Here is a 15,106-nt window from a genome sequence, read left to right as displayed (position 1 = left end):
CTGCAGGTTTCTGGTTTAGCTCCTCCAGGAATGTTCAAAGTATGGTAATCAGCAAGTAGGACCAACATTGAGTACTAAACCTAGACTTTCAAATATGCTAGTCTTATCAGCACTGCACCTATTTTGTGCCTGCTTTCATCCTTTGTCTAAAATAACCCTCAACAGGTTTCCTTCTGATTCAGACATTAGTGAACCATTTGGGCTTTTACAACAAACCCAGTAGCTTCACAGTCACTTTAACTAATTTCTATTTCTAAGATTCTGTTAAACTACATTTAAATCACCACATCTCTTCAGTTTGTAATAGGCAGGGTACAGACCGTAGTCAACCACCCAGCACTCACAAAACCCAAAACAAAACATTTACTGTTAGATGTGATTCCGCGATTAGGAAACACTTGCTGAATAATCCTGAGTGTGCTAATAGCTACACTAACAACTGACTTAATATAACTGGTTGAGCTCATAAAGTGGCTCATTTACACTTACTAGAAATGACATATATTTATACACAGGAATCCATTCTCTGCAAAAAAATGAAAAGAAATGTGTTCAAGCCTTCCTCCTTTTGTCCAATTATCTGACAGCTTGGGGAGCCTAAAGTACCTCATTGCTTTCTCCATGGCAATGCCAGAAGGTGGATGAGAGAAGTGTTTTGTATAGAAAGATGGTTGATAAAGTTTCACATATTAGCTTGTTAACAATAAAAGGGGCAACAGCAGCATGGATTCTAAAAAGAAAATGGCTAAGGTATTGAAAAGGGAGAGTTGTTGTGAATGTTTGTTTTTGAATTGGAGGGGGGAATAAAGTGCCATTCCACAGGACTCAGTACTATCACCACCGTGGTTTTTGATATATGACTTAATGACTTTGCCTTAGAGTTAGAGGGGCACTGTTTTGAAATCAGCAGAAGACATAAAACTTGAAGTCCTAGTAAACAGTGAGGAAGATAGCAATGGACTTAACAGGGACAGAGATTGGCTCGTGAAATGGGTGGACAAATGGCAGATAAAATTCAACACAGATGAGGTGATACATTTTGGTAGAAAGAATGAAGAGAGACAATATATGCTAAATGATACAAATTTAAAGTGGATGCAAGAACAGAGAGACCAAGGAGCAATTGTGCACAAACCTTTGAAGGCAGTAGTCCAGGTTAACAAAACCGTTAATAATGTATATTGGCTCCTGGGCTTTACAAATAGAGACATATAATACAAAAGCTAGGAAGTACAGAGAGGGTAACCAAAGAGATTTGCTAGAATGATTCTAGGGATGAGAGATTACAGTTGCATGGATAGATCTGGGGTCATTCTCTTCAGAGCAGAGAAGGCTGAAAGGCGTTTAAAATCATGAAGGGTCCAGGTAGAGTAAATAAAGAGGAACAGTCTGCAATGGCTGAGGGGTCAATAATTAGATGGCACAAATTTCTAGCGATTGGCAAAAGAGCCAGAGATGATATGAGGGAAAACGATTTTACACAATGAGTGGTTGGGATTTGGAATGAGCTGCCTGATAAGGTGGTGACTGCAGAGTCAATAATAGCCTTCAAAAATGAAATGATTAAATACCTGAAGGAGGGAAAAAAATGAAGGGATATGAAAAAATAGTAGGGGAATGAAACAAACTGAATTACTCATCAAAAGAACCATGATTCAATGAGATGCCAAGAGCTGCAGCTGCTTTTACCAATCACTTCTCTCTCTGCTCTCCCTTCACACTAAAAGGACACTTGTCCTTTATTTTCATTTCAAAGTGTGGACGCCCCTCTGCCAATTCACTTCCTGAAGGTGAAACGTCACATGATTTGCCTTTAGCATACCTCATCTTTAAATGATAGGCTAGTGGAGGTGTCTTCACAGGGTGAATCACCAGGCACACATGTGCAGCACTTAAGACAGGGGGATAGCATGCTACAGTTTTAGGCTGAGACCCTATCCTAACTCCGCTGCAAAGAAGTCAGATGCTGACTTTATGGGCCACCTGCACCTCTAAAAGGAAAGATCCATTTTGCGTTGGGTAGGTGCTTGAAATTGTTTCTCACATTCTGCCGATAAGAGACTGCAGCCAGGCTCCCAAGTTTTGGGATGATGCAATAACGATTTTTATAGAGCTAGTAAGCTGCAGGAAGAAGGTTCTCTCCCCCAGTGATGGCCAACAAGTATCTAGGCAAATTTCTCAGCAACAATTTGAGAAATATCCATTAGCTTCACTATTAGCACACCACCATTGCAATGTGCGCTGATCACAGGATGCACTTCGGAATTTGCCAAGGCTTCTTCAACAGCACCTCTCAACCTGTAACTTTCACTACGGAGAAGGATAAGGCCTGCATGTGTATGGGAGTACCATCACCTCCAAATCACACACCATTCTGAGATAAACTTATATTGTCATTCACCATGGCTGTGTCAAAAATCTGGACTTCCCTATGTAACAGCACTTTGGAAGTACCTTCACCACGTGGACTGCAGATGCTCAAGAAGAAGGCTCACCTTTTCATGGGTAATTAGGATGGGCAATTAATGTTGGCATTGTTAGTGATACCCATATCCTGAGAATTAAAGTTATAAGAACATGCAAATACCACAAACATTTGGCAGAATTTTAACTGTCGATAGGAGGCAGGTTCGGTGCAAGCAGGAAGTTAAAGCTCCAAAAAAGTGGCTTTGTGCCGGGAATGCATCATGATTCCCCCCCCACAAATTCTGGGTTTCACCTGACTGGGTTTTCAGGCAAGCGGGGAACCGTCATGGAGCTGTTGGGTAAGTAAGCAAAATATTCAAAGAGGCAATTGACTCAGGGTATAAACCAGAGTTCTGGCTTTAACAGCTCACATGCAGGTCTCCCAAGCTGTGCAGAACTTGCCAGGATAAACCAGGTGACAGCACAGCAGGAAATGCTTCTTCAGTGAAACTGATAGGTTGGGAAGCCTTCAAACAACACAGCTGAATAGCTGCAGCCCTCCCTAGCTGAGAAGCTGTGCTCATAGCATTTCTGAAAGTGTCCTCTTACTGCTTGATAGATGATTTCAAAATTCTTCTTGTAAGCAAGTTCACCTGGTACTGCAAGAAAAGTACTGTAATAAGCATGGGCAATTTTAATCTTCATGCAAATGGATAAATCAAATTGGTGTATTCAGGACAGTTTCTTGGAACCAATCAGGGAACAGGTTATTTTTGACCTGTTAACGTGTAACTAGACACAAATGATAATGAACCCCTGAGGTCAGAGTGATCATAACATGAGGGAGTTTCAGATTCAGTTTGAGGCTGAGAATTATGGTTCTGAAATTAGAGTCTCAAGGGTAATTACAAGGGTGTAATGACAGAGTTGGCTAAAGTGGATTGGGAAAATAGGATAAAGGTAAGACAGTAGAGAAGCAGGCTATTTAAATAGGCATTTCATAAATCTTAAAAATATATATTTCATTGAGAAAGAAAGACTCTATGAGAAAGATGCACAATTTGTCGCTAACTAAAGAAGTTAAGGATGGGATCAAATTGAAAGGAAAGGCATACAATGCTATGGGTATCATTGGGCCTGATGATTGGGAAAATTTTAGAAACCAGCGAAGGATGACTAACAAAAAAGGGAGAGATTAGAGTGTGAGAAAAAACTAGCAAGAAATATAAAAGCAGACAATAAAAGCTTCTATAAGTATTTGTCACTTAGAGGATGGGGCTGGGGAATTTAGAATAGAAAAAGAAATGGCAGACACTTTGAACAAGTATTTTGTGTTTGTCCTCAGTGGAAGACACAAAAAGCATCTCAAGAACAGTAGAAACTCAAGAGGCAAAGGAAGGGAGGAACTTAAAACAATCATGATCACTAGAGAAAAAGTATTGGGAAAAATAACAAGACTAAAGACTGACAAGTTCCCTACACCTGATTACCTGGATGCTAGGGTCTTAAAGGAAGTGGCTGCAAAGATAGGGGATGTATTGGTTTTAATCTTCCAAAATTTCCTTGATTCTGGAGAAGTCCCAGTAGATTGGATATCAACAAATGTAACACCATTATTCATGAAAGAAGGGAGACAGAAAGCAGGAAATTATAGGCCCATTAGTCTAACATCTCTTATTGGGAAAATATTAGAATCCATTATTAAGGAGGTAGAAGCAGGACATTTTGGAAATGATAATACAATCCATGGCATTAACATGGCTTTTTGAAAAGGAAATTTTGTTTGAAGAATATATTAAGAGTTCTTTGAAGATATAACAAGCAGGGTGCATAAAGGGGAACCAGTAGATGTAGTGTATTTGGATTTCCAAACAGTATTCAATAAGGTGCCAAATAAAAGGTTACTACACAAGAGCTCATGGTGTTGGGGGTCATAGGTTAGCATGGATAGAGAATGGGCTAACTAACAGGAAATAGAGAGTCAAGATAAATTCTTCATTTTCAAGTTGGCAAACTTTATCTAATGGAGTGTCACAGTGACCAGCGCTGGGCCCTCAGCTATTTACAATCAACATTAATGACATGGATGAAGGGACCAACTGTATTGCAGCCAAATTTACTGATGATACAAAGCTAGGTAGGAAAGCAAGCTGTGAGGAGAATACAAAGAGTCTGCAAAGGGATATATTACACAGGAAAGAAATGGCTGATGTTTAAATAAAAACATTGGAAAATGTGAGGTTGTCCACTTTGGCAGGAAGAATAGAAAAGCAGAATATTATTTAAATGGAGGGAGGCAGCAGAATGCTGCGCTACAGAGGGATCTGGGTGTCCTTGTACATGAATCACAAAATGTTAGCCTGCAGATACAGCAAGTAATTAGAAAGACAAATGGAATGTTAGTCTTTGTTGCAAGGTGGGTAGAGTATAAAAGTAGGGAAGCCTTGCTACAACTGTACAGGGCATTGGTAAGACCGCACCTGGAGTACTGTGTATAGCTTGGTCTCCTTACTTGAGGAAAGATATACTTGAATTGGAAACACTTCAGAGAAGGTTCATTAAGCTGATTTCTGGGATGAAAGGGTTGTCTTCGGCAAAAGGTTTGAGCAGGTTGGCCCTATACTCGTTGAAGTTTAGAAGAATAAGAGGTGATCTTATTGAAACATTTAAGATTCTGAGGGGACTTGACAGGATAGATGCTGGGAGGATGTTTCCTCTTGTGGAGAAATATAGAGCTAGGGGGCATTTTACAATAATGGGTATCCCATTTAAGATGAAGCTGAGAAGGAATTTCCTCTCTGAGAGGTCGTTAGTCTTTGGAATTCTCTTCCACAGAGGACAGTGGAGGCTGGGTCATTGAATATATTCAAGGCTGAATTAGACATCTCCTCCCCATCTGTATTGGCTGTTGAGGTGGGGGTGTGAGAAGATGAATGGAGAGAAATGGATGAGTGGACCTTCATGATGTGTTGCTCCGAGGAGTTTTATGCAGGAGAATGTTGGGAAAGTCCAAGCGTGGGTGTTGTCACCATCAAGTGTTATGCCACTCACCTTCCCTGCCCTTAATAGGTCTTTGAGCCCCTTGGGACCATGCCTACAGGTTCAAATGACCACATTCCTGCTACTGACATCCTCAACCACTTCCATCCAAGTCTGCTTGATTAGAGAGGCTGGCCATTCCCTCCCATTCTTGGTAAGCATAAGCTGTCTTCAAACAATCACATCCCACATCATGACCTCCAGATAAGAAGCTGAGACCTGGGGAGCATGTAAGAGGTTCCAGCCTCCTTTCCATTCCTGTGATTGCTGAAGTGACAGGAATCAATGTATAGTTCTCTGCTGCTATCCCTTTAACTTGGAGTCCTTCTCTTGACAGATTCAGTGCATCACCCCACCCACCCTCTCTGATTGGTCATAAAACCCGGGAGCAGGATGTTAATGTTGTGATTAAGCCATGGCAAAGCCCACTTCAATTTCAAATGAGTTCCTGACGATACTGACTCTCTCTCAAACACCAGCAAACACCCCCGCTCCCCCACGCACCACCCCCCCACCACCATCCTCTCTCTCTCTCTCTCTCTCTCTCCCCCCCACCACCCCCCCACCGCCACTGCTTGTTGGGCTGTTAAGGTTAAGCTCCACCAACTTTTTCCATAACCTGACAGAAATACAGGAAAATAAATGTAACTGATCTCGCTAGAGCTGCCAAGGTATCTCCCTTCACGCATAATTCCTGTTTCCCATGTCTCCTCTCCTATAACACAATACTTTACTACAATAATATAAAAGCAAAAAAACTGCAGGTGCTGGAAATCCAAAACACAAACAAAAATACCTGGAAAAACTCAGCAGGTCTGGCAGCATCTGCGGAGAGGAGCACAGTTAACGTTTCGAGTCCGAATGACTCTCCAACAGAACTGTTGAAGGGTCATTCGGACTCGAAACGTTAACTGTGCTCCTCTCCGCAGATGCTGCCAGACCTGCTGAGTTTTTCCACGTATTTTTGTTTTTATACTTTACTACAACTCTTTCTGCTGGCTCTAGACTATCTTTGAGTGAGAGTTTTATGCCATTATCAAGTGTATTCAATGATATCTCTTCCAATATTGTTATGCACTTAATTGGTACATAATTAGCCACAACTGCAGAGTTAATGTTAGTCCATTGGGGGCAATTTGACAAAAACATTTATCTACCTTTCTGTGGCATGTAGGTGTTGATGAAACATCTTTACACATAAATTAGTGTCTCAACAAAGCTTTGCATGATAAATTTGACAGGCTCCTGAGATACCTGCCGTGGATCACTGGAATCATTCCATGTCATAATGACTGCATACAGTGAGAACCTTTACTGTCATCGGTGGTACAGCACAGATGCTTGATTGCTCTTCTAGGTCTTTTTGCACCTGATGGCACTTCACACCTAAGCCTGCACCTGCTCATGTTCTGTCGCTCAGCCGTTTGTAAGCAGTGTGATGCTATACCGCACGGCTACTTGGATTAGTACCTTCTATATGTCATTTGTAACCTGCACCTCCAAGCTGCCCTCTCTTTTTGCTCCTGTTCCTGCACTGTGAGGTACCAGATACTTGCTGCTGTACTCTTACTCTAATGGGAAAACATGCTATTCTCTACTGCCGTGATACTTTGAAATTGTACCCTCTGTTCAGGATTTGTTCAGGATTGACATGAATTAAGATATTTGCAATTCTATTGGAATTTGTGATTCTGCTCAAATCTTTCATGATTGGAATTAATGAGAAAGCACTAGTTCTTCTCGGTACTGTTTATATTTGAGAAGCCATTTTGGAGTAGGAAGAGTCATCAGAGTTGCATTAACCACAGCCAATTCATCCATTAATGCTATTTGTCAGCATTGCAATGAGCATTTCCTCATGCTAAAAGTAGCAGACAGGAAAATTTGACCTGCATATTAAAACAACTATTTATTTATTTAAACTTTCCTGGAGAATATCGTGAAAAAAATTGTACATTTCCAATTGAAACCAATTGTGTTACATAGATTGAATCAGCATAACTTTTGGTAAGAGATGTATACATCAGTGAATTTGGGTGTCACCTATATCTTCTATTTGGAGTGGTAAAATTTGAGGACTTGCAAAGTTAGAGTTGAATCTAAACCATCAGAGACACTCACAAATACCCTTAGCACAACCAACTAGACCACCAGGGATTCAGCCATCACTGACTCACCAGGGAATACATATAGTTCCAACTCCTCCCTTCAAAACTAGGCCACAGTATGTTGAGGGGAAAAATAAACTGTCCGAAAGAGATTATTTTCAAGTGTTGTAAAGAAAAATGTTAGTACATTTCTTGGAGTCTGTTGATCTGCCTTGATTTTCGTGCTGTGAGTTTTAAAACTGCATTGGGAATGACTGAGAGAATATTTTTCTTTGCAAAAATAATTGCCAGTGACATCACAAATCTTCAGTATAAAATACGGAAACAGAGAAAAACTGAAATAGCAGCAAGTGTGTATATACCATTTATGTTTAAGTGTTGATTCAAATAAATAAACTTATTTTGGTGCTATGTCTCCAGTTAAAGGCACTGGATAACAAGTGCAGCAAGTTCTATGACAGTAGGACAATAGGACACACAACATGTAGAGCAAAGACTATAATTTCTTCTTGTGCATTCAAAATGCCATTTACTTTACCAATCCCAATGATGTGTGAAATGATTTAAATTAGGCTAATCTTGAAACTTTGGGGATAACCTCAAATATTTCATGTTGGACTAATTTGAAGTCTACATTCAGAATCAAGCCTTACATTAGGAGGTAGAATACTTGGGCAATCCAGGCAGACAATTACAGATGTTTGAATTTTTATTTATTACGGAAAGATTGAACTCCCCACTTGTTATTCGAAGCATAATTTCTGCAAAAAAGGCAGTGCTAAGTAAAGATACACTAATTTTTCAGCTTTGCTAGTTAAGATGGTGCAGATAAAAAGTAATATTCGACTCCGCATGAGAAACATTTCTTGCTTTAGCATCTCTTTTTGGTTTGTGTGTGCGACTGACAACCGGAACACTAGACAGAGTCACATGAGGGGGACATGTTTTTAAACACCTTAAAATTATTTATTTTTATTTTCGTATAACTTCATGTCCCTGAGGCAGCTCCGTGTCACAGGAAGCTTTTCCTGCATGCACTGCGCGAACTTGCAATCTCATCCTCCTCCGCCACCCCCCCCACCACCATACCCAAGCAGTGCTGTGTGCTGAAGTATCTGTTTCACTTTGGACGGGCCTTCATTAGCCCGCCAGTGTGAAATCGCAGTCCAGCCCCGATTGCGGGCAGCGGTCGACTTCCCGACACCTCCCGCCCGCCTGCCAACAATTAAAAGGCATATTAAGGGAAGAAAGAGCCGGTAGGATTGACAGTATTGATTAAGGAGCAAATTACAGTGCTAGAAAGAAAGGATGTTCTGGAGGACATCAAGGGCAGAATCTATCTGGGTAGAGTTAAGAAACAATAGAGGTACCAGTGTACTACTGAGTGCCTTCTATAGGTTGCCGATTAGTAGGAATGATATAGAGAAACAAAGTCGCAGGGAAATTATTGAGAGTCCCAAGAACTATAGAGTAGTAATAATTGGGCTTGAATTATCCTAATGTAGATTGGGATAATAATTGTGTAAGGGGGAGAAAAGGGGAAGAATTTCTAAATTATGTTCAGGAGAACTTTCTTCATCAGTATGTTTCCAGCATGATGAGGAAGGAGGCATCCTTGATCTCGTTCTGGGGTATGAGATGGCTCAAGTGGAGCAACTGCCACCAGATGAGCATTTAGGGAACAGTGGCCATAGTCACATAAGGTCTACATTAGCTAAATGGTTGGTGCCAGAGGGCTGGAGAATTGCAAAAAAGGAGTGTAAGGGTAAGCCTGGCAACTGCAGGCTTGTCAGTTCGACCTCGATTGTGGGAAGGCTTTTAGAAATGATAGTCCAGGACAAAATTAACAGACATCTAGAGAAAGGAAAGCCAGCATGGGTTTTTTAATTATGCTTTTTGACGAGGTAGCAGATGGTTAATTAAGGCAACGTGGTTGATGTTGTGTATTTGGATTTCTAAAAGGCATTTGATAAATTACCACAATAATAGGATTGTTAGCAAAGCTGAAACCCATGGAATAAAAGGGGCAGTGGCAGCATGGATATGAAGTTGGCTAAGTGACAGGAAATAGAGAGCCATGATGAACAGTTGTTTTACGGACTGGAGGGAAAATATCTATCTAGGACAAAGCAGCCCATCCACCACCTTAAACATTCACTCCCTCCACCGCCGATGCACAGTGGCAGCAGTATGTACCCATCTAGATAATGCACTGCAGCAACTCACCAAGACTCCTTCTACAGCACCTTCCAAACCCATGATCTCTACCATCTAGAAGGGCCAGGGCAGTAGATGCATGGGAACACCACCACCTGTAAGTTCCCCTCCAAGGCCCACACATTATCTTGACTTGGAACTATATCGCCATTTCTTCACAGTCACTGGGTCAAAATCCTGGAGCTCCCTTCCCAACAGCATTGTGCGTATACCTGCACCACATGCACTGCAGAGGGTAGCTCACCATCACCTTCTCAAGGGAAATTAGGGATGGGCAATGAAAATGCTGGCCTAGCCAGTGATACCCAGATCTCATGAGTGAATAAATAAATTAAAAAGTGGGTTTCGCCCAGGGGCCAGTGTTAGGACCAGGGCTTTCCTTGATTTATTTGACTTGGACTTGGGTGTACAGCTCGCAATTTCAAAGTTTGCAGGTGACTCAAAACTTGGAAGTATAGTGAATAGTAAGGAGAATGGTGATTTCCTTCAAGAAGATATGGACAGGCTGGTGGAATGAGCAGACACGGCAGCTGAAATTTAATGCAGAGAAGTGCAAATTGATACATTTTAGTAGGAAGAAATAGGAGAGAAGGCAATATAAAGGGGGTACATGAATAGAGGGACCTAGGGGTTTTTATGCCCAGATCACCGAAGGCAAGATAGGTTGAGAAAGCAATTAAAAAAAACATATGGGAGCCTGGGCTTTATAAGTAGAGGTATTGAACAGAATCGTCCCAGAATCGCACTAAGTGCGGTAAAGGGCGAGGAAATTGGAGCTGATCCCGCATCATTAATAATGCATTCCTGTGAAACCTACAGAATCGCTGGTGGGCAGCCTCTAGTTCACCAGCCCCAACATGACATCACCGCTTCTTTAATACGGGTGGCGTATTTAAATGGGCACAGCGCGCACACTTCACAATACCTGCAGCGCAGGAGTGCTCCACTGAAGAGATGGCCCCAAAGGCAAAGAAGACTGTTGCCCCCAGATTTAGTGGTGCCTCACTTGAGTGCCTGCTGGACACCATGGAGGCCTGCCACAATGTCCTTTACCCCGACTCTGGCCATGAGAAGGGCAGCAATGTGACGATTCCAGCTTGGGATGCAGTGGCAGAGGTGGTGAGCGCGAATGCAGTCCAGAAAAGGTCGGCCACCCAGTGCGGAAAGAGAATGAATGATCTCACCTATTCCGCCAGAGTAAGTCAACCATCTCATCACTCTCAAATCACACATTCACAAGCCCATCATACATCCACAGGGATCCCAGTTCAATGGACATCACTACTCACTCTCTCACACACACCCTCACATCTCCGTCTGGCCCCACCCCCTTTGCTCATCTCATCCTCATTCTGTCCATGGCCCTGCTAACTACCCACAAATGCCAGCCATCCTTCTCAACTGCCCTGTCATGCATCTTGCTTACACCGCCCCCCTCCCATTTGTCTTTATGCAGGACAAGATCACGCACAATAAAAGGGAGAGGTCTCAGACCAGGAGTCGTATGATGGACATCAAGGGCCTGAGTGAATTTGAAAACAGAGCCATCACGCTGGCCAGAGATGATGTTAACTGTTCAGTGATGTTAACTGACGGTGAGGTCAGCGGCAAGCACCCACGTGAGGGTCCTGCACCAGATCATCCCTCTGTCAACATTACTCTAAGTCCGCTGGTCTTTGTGTTACATGGCTGTCACGCACTAATAATCTCCACTTCTTCTCCTAGGCACCTGTGCAACGAGCCCAATGACCGCCCCAAGGCAAATTGGACCCCAGCTCCAGCACTGATAGCATCTCGGATGAGGACCCTGAGGACAGCGCCATAGAAGACCCATCACAGTGCTCACCCACACTCATACCCTCCACCAGTGCAGTGACACACACCTAGGTGGGACCTGGATGTAGAGCAAGCCTGGGGTCACAGCCTGGTGATCACAGCGCACAATTTGATCTACAGCAGGCGTAGGCAGGGAAATCCAACATCACCGGCACTCGGAGGCACGCAAGGAATCTGCTGAGTCCGAGTCAAATGATAAGCCTCCGAACTTGTCCAAGGCCACTTCCCCCCTTTGCCAAGCCAGACCTTGTCCTGCAACCACTGAGAAGGTACCCCGCCTTACTGCTGGTCTGGTGGCATCAAACTTTTGAGGTAGTCCCCCTGAAACCGATGTGGCACTGCCACAGAATCCTGACACTGAATCGCGTGAGTGCTGCCCAAGACAAGGTAGGCGAACGGTTCTCAAATGGAGGAGCAAAGTACAGGTTGCCAGGTGCACACTGCTTATGTACCATTGTGAAACACATCGGCGTGATTGCATGCCGACGTGGCCTCATGATCCAGCGTAGGGGGATGATTCCAGTGAGCAGGGATTATAATTTGATGCAAATGAATGGAACTGACGATCCTGACGCTCAAGAATGGGAAACATGACCAGCCGTCGGCAGGAGGAGTGGACAATCGCAAACTGTTTTTACAATGATGTAAAACAGATCTTGCGAGGTTTTCTGCTCCCGACCACTATGACACCCGCCGGAAACGGGAGCGGAAAATCCCGGCCACTGAGTACAAAAGCAAGGAAGTAGTGATGAACCTTTGTCAAACACTGGTTGAGCCACATCCTCAGAATTGTGTCCAATTTTGGGCACTACCCTTGAGGAAGAAGGTGACGGCTTTAGAGAGGATGCAGAAAAGATTCACAGGACTGGTTCCAGGGCTGTGGGACTCCAGTTACGTGGCTCTGTTGGAGAAGCTGGGGTTGTTCTCCTTAGAGCAGAGAAGGATGAGAAGAAATTTCTAGAGATGTTGAAAACCATGAAAGTTCTAGACAGAGTAAATAGAAACAAAACCTCCCACTGGCAGAACATTTGAGAAACAGAGGAAAAGTGAATGGCAGAAGAACCAAAGGTGATATCAGGATAAACTTTCTTACAAACAAGTGACTATGATCTGAAAGGGTAGTGGAGGCAGATTCAATTGAAGCTTTCAAATGTGAATTGGATAAGTACATGAAGGGAAAGAAACAGGGCTACAGGGAAAAGGCGAGGAGTGGAACTAACTGGATTTCCCTTTCTGAGGCATCATAGGCTTACAGACAAAATGTCCTCCTCCTGTGCTATAACTATTCTATGATCCTGTGATGTTTAAAGGAACAACGCATGCGAGCTGTCTGTTTGATTATTTGCTTTCATGCTGTTTTATACCAGACCAATTCCATAACATGTTTCCCTCTTCCATCACCATTCAATTTGAACAGTCGCCTACCATGAGAGTGCAAGTGCTTAAGAGACTGCCGACTGAGGTAAATACATCTCACAAAAGACATCACATGGATGACAACAAATGTGTGATCTTCAGTTCAAAAGCCCTAAGAGTAATCCTTTGTTCAGATCCTGCTTTGAGCACTGAAGTGGGACAGCTGCTTCTGGATTTTCAGAAAAAAATATTCAGAAGGGAGACTGTCTGAAAACTAACTTGCATTAAATGAAGTGCTGTGGTTTCATTTCTACAGCTTGCCCAGGTTCAATAGGACCCTTAACTCTGTCAAGAGGGAAAGAGCTTTCTGCACAAATTGCCTGCTGTTCCTTCCAAAGCTAGTCTGATGAAGCAGCCATTTCAGCGCTACTAGTTCTAATAGATATTGAAGCATAGGTGGACAGCTACCATTTATGCAAATGCGAGGAAGGTCTTTGGCATAAATGCCGAGGATCAAAAAGAATCACCTTACAAAGATACCTTAAAACCTGACAAAAAGTTTCTGTCGTCTGTGTTGTTTTGATTTTTGCATCATTCAGTAGAGTGACATTGGGCCCAGTGTCACTGAAGCAAAATGTTTCTATAAATCCCACTCCCCCAAAAGCACGTTACCATTAATATAGAACAAGTGACCCAGTAATTAAAAATGCGTGCGTGCATGCATGAAATTAATTGATGGTTTAATTCTCGGTTTTAGTGAAGCAATGTCCTGCAATGCTCACTGTTTGCTTCAAGTGAACCAGTGGAATCCACTTAACTTCATCCCAAGGTCACCTGATAGGCAATGAGAGGAAAAACTCTTTCTTTATCAATATTGCATAAGGAGGAGGTGTTCCGCATCATTTGGACTTTAGAAATCTGCTTCAAAAAAGAGAGTACCATTTACTAATGGCCTCCCAGCATCATCTGGGAAGCCCTTTTGCATGCATGAGTATGCCATGTATGCTCTTTAAAAGGCCAGCTCACTAGAATTAAGTTCCCTCTCCAAATTAAGTTCCCCCATCAGCGACAACTTTGAACGTTCACTTTTACAACTGCAAATAAGTGTTGTGCACCTGGTGAGGTAGACTTTTCTCATGATTAACAGTAAGTTGCCGCTGCTTAGTCCTCTTTGGGGCGTGCCTGAAAATGCCAGCCTATGCTTGAGACCGGGTGGCGGCAGTGCAGGTTGTGTGGAGGGTGACCAAGGAAAGGAGGAAGGGTTAGTGGGGTAGGGTGAAGCAATAACTGGGCAAAGGCGGAAGGGATAATGCAGGCCGTCAAGATGCCTTTTAAATATAGCACCTGGAATTCAACACCTCCCCCCCAGGTAACGGTGGGGATGGCAAATTCCTGCCTGCCTCCACCACAAGAATAGGCGAGCTTCTCACGGAAGCATATTTCATGAGTTGAGCAGCGCCAGATTGTGTGTGGTGAGCCTTCCCGCCCCACAGCAGAAATCACTCCCAATTTCGCGCCTGCCACCGAACTTAGACTCCAGAATGGAAGATTCTGGCCAGAGCGCTCACCACCTGAAAATGAAATGTAAGAATTTATTAGCCCATTGTTGCTGTTCCCTTGTCATTTTGCTGGTGTCCTCCAAGTTGGTAAGCTCTTAACAGGGCCTTCAGCTTATTAAGATATTTTAATCGGGGTCCTATTGCTGGGACCCCTGTGTTGTTTCTGCGTTGAATTGTACAGAATGTGCGCTGGCCCGTACTAATTAGCAGTTACGCCAAAGAGGACCTAGAAGGTAAGTTAGCCTTCCTTTCTTTGCGGTCAAGAGGAGCAAGAGCCCCCAGGGACCTGTAGCCTCTACCTGCACCGCCCCACTCCTCCTCCTGCCACCCCCACCCCCCCCCCCCCCCCCCCCCACCCCCTCCCACCAGTATCCCAGCTTGACAGGGCCCAGAATTTGGCTGAGACCTAAGCAGTGTGGCAGTCCGTAGCCAGCACACTATCCTGGGCACTCAATTACTGCTGGTAGCCCAGGCCCAATGTCGATGCCACTAATCATCTTGATTCTCTTTTCAGTACTCCCCTGCTGTCTCCATCTGCCCTCTCTACAGCATGGCCTCCGACTTTCTTTCCATATTTGCACAATG

Source organism: Cetorhinus maximus, chromosome 1 (genome assembly GCF_964194155.1).
Source record: "Cetorhinus maximus chromosome 1, sCetMax3.hap1.1, whole genome shotgun sequence".
Lineage (NCBI taxonomy): Eukaryota > Metazoa > Chordata > Chondrichthyes > Lamniformes > Cetorhinidae > Cetorhinus > Cetorhinus maximus.
Note: the sequence above shows the minus strand (reverse complement) of the source record.